The sequence below is a fragment of the Chelonoidis abingdonii genome, chromosome 2 (assembly GCF_003597395.2).
Source record: "Chelonoidis abingdonii isolate Lonesome George chromosome 2, CheloAbing_2.0, whole genome shotgun sequence".
In the NCBI taxonomy this organism is placed as follows: Eukaryota; Metazoa; Chordata; order Testudines; family Testudinidae; genus Chelonoidis; species Chelonoidis abingdonii.
In genome coordinates, this window is record NC_133770.1 from 229707932 (window position 1) to 229710116 (window position 2185).

The 2185-nt window shown below is 35.2% G+C and overlaps 1 long non-coding RNA gene across 1 annotated transcript in view; it reads right to left on the reverse strand.

Annotated features, from left to right (window-relative positions):
- The window catches only part of LOC116819096 (uncharacterized), a 16817-nt gene extending 14972 nt beyond the window's left edge, over nt 1–1845 (reverse strand). The window contains exon 1 of the long non-coding RNA XR_004372334.2: nt 870–1845. This is a non-coding gene — a long non-coding RNA (uncharacterized LOC116819096). The remainder of the gene's footprint in view (nt 1–869) is intronic.
- Nucleotides 1846–2185: the final 340 nt, after the last annotated feature.

Here is a 2185-nt window from a genome sequence, read left to right on the forward strand (position 1 = left end):
TGAACTAATCTCGTTATCTCTAGCTTGCTTTCTTATATATACCTGCCCCTGGAAATTTCCACTACATGCATCTGACAAAGTGGGTATTCACTCACGAAAGCTCATGCTCCAAAACGTCTGTTAGTCTATAAGGTGCCACAGGATTCTTTGCTGCTTTTACAGATCCAGACTAACATGGCTACCCCTCTGATACTTGACACACACCATCTGTAGATCCTGTCTAGACTAAGGGCAAGTCTACACTTAAAATGCTGCAGAATCATTGTAAAGACACTATAAGGCTGACAGGAGATCTTCTCACATCAGCGTAGCTAATACACCTCCGTGAGAAGTGGGAGAAGCTCTTCTGTCGACAAAGCTCTGTCTACATCAGAGGTTTGGTTGGTATAACTGCATTGCTCAAGAGTCTGGATTTTATGCACCCTGAGCCATATGTAGTGTAGACCTGGCCTAAGGCTTTGTCTACACAGGAAAGCTTTTCATTACGGTGTTAACTATATTGGTTTAAATTATACTGGTATAACCATGTGTGGACACTCCTATTCCAGTATACAAGTGCCTTTTTACAATTTAGCATATTTTGCTTGGGAAGGGGTTTAAGATAAACCAAAAGAGCCACTTATACCCTGCTAACTATCACATTTTAATTGAGTTGTGTTAAAAATGTGTTAACACTCAGTGTAGATGGTATTTAAACGCATTTAATATGTTAGCTAGTTGTGGTCAAATACAGACTCTCCCTAGCGTTGCTCATAACCACGTAACTTTCTTTTTTAAATAGAAGCACCATTTTCTGCCTACATTTGGTGCAGAGTGCTGCTTAAAATCATTTTAAACAACACATTTTCTAACATGTTTGAGAAACACACCTCATTTTCCTAGTCTTGATAGGTCCTTAGTATGCATCCTTTAAGAAGGAAAACAGGGGAAGAAGACCTTGCAATTTTGGAAAGAATCTGCCAAAAAACATTAAAATGAGATAACTTAGTGTTAATATTTCCTCTGTCAATTTCAGAAAAGAGTAGATTCTTTCCAGAGATGAGGATTGAATTAAATTTGCAGCACAATCAAAATAGAGATTTGGAAACAGAATAATTTGATGGGCTACATTTAGATAAAGTATTCATTTAAAGACAGTGCAAATGAATTGTCTAAATTAAACTGAATGAGTGAAAACGAGAAACTTGTTACAAACACTATTAAAGAGCTGTTCCACCAAGACACCAGAGTATAATAAAATGTCATCTAAAGCTATTTAGAAAAATGACTGATCTTGACTTATTTAATGGAATGAAGTTAAACTCCCTCAAATGATATCCAGGAAATTGATTTTAATTATCTGAATATAAAAGGATACTTCAAGGGATGTAAAATTAAATCAATTTGAGATAAATTATACCCTACTTGTCCTCCATTTAGTTAGTTGCAATAATGGCATATTCCTTCTATTTGATATAATAGTCCCATTTTTGTAAACAAACTTGAAGTGAGAAGCTTTTTTAAAGAGTCAGTAAATTAATTGGTGGAGAGTAAGGTGGATGGAGGGAAAGAAATAAAAATTAGTTTTGTTTCAACGTCAACAAAGTGAAATCTCAGATGAAAACTGATTTTTGAATCAATGCTTACTCCCATATTTGATCAACTTACAGTGATTTGACTTCATATTAAAGTTGTGACTAGTTCTCTGATTTTCAGATTTGATCTCTACTTCCTCCCCCAGTCACTCCACCAAAAATGTTTTGTGTATAGTCAGGGAAATATTTTTACATGAAAGTCTGGTGTTAATTGGACAAGGAGTTCTTTAGATAGGAGTCTGGATAATTGGAGGGTTTAGTTTTTGGAAAGGTTTCCTAATTTTTTAAAAATGTCATATTTCACACATAGGTTGACTTCAAAGCTTCAAAAATGGTTTATTTAGATTAGATTTAGATGGTTCCTCTAACCATTTTAGAAAGTTTGGTGCACTGATTTTAGAGTCACTTTCTACATTTTTTTTCCAAGCTTGAGGTCTCTGCTAAGTTTACAAACTCTGGAGGATTTTTTTGATGGGGTTTAAGAGGCTGTACGTGCAGACTGTGGTCTTCTTAAAAAGAGAATGATCCTGCTACATCCTCTCTTTCCAGTGTTAAGGGTTATCTTTTCAAAGCAACCTCTTGAATTTTCTGGATGTCCATTTACTTCCAAA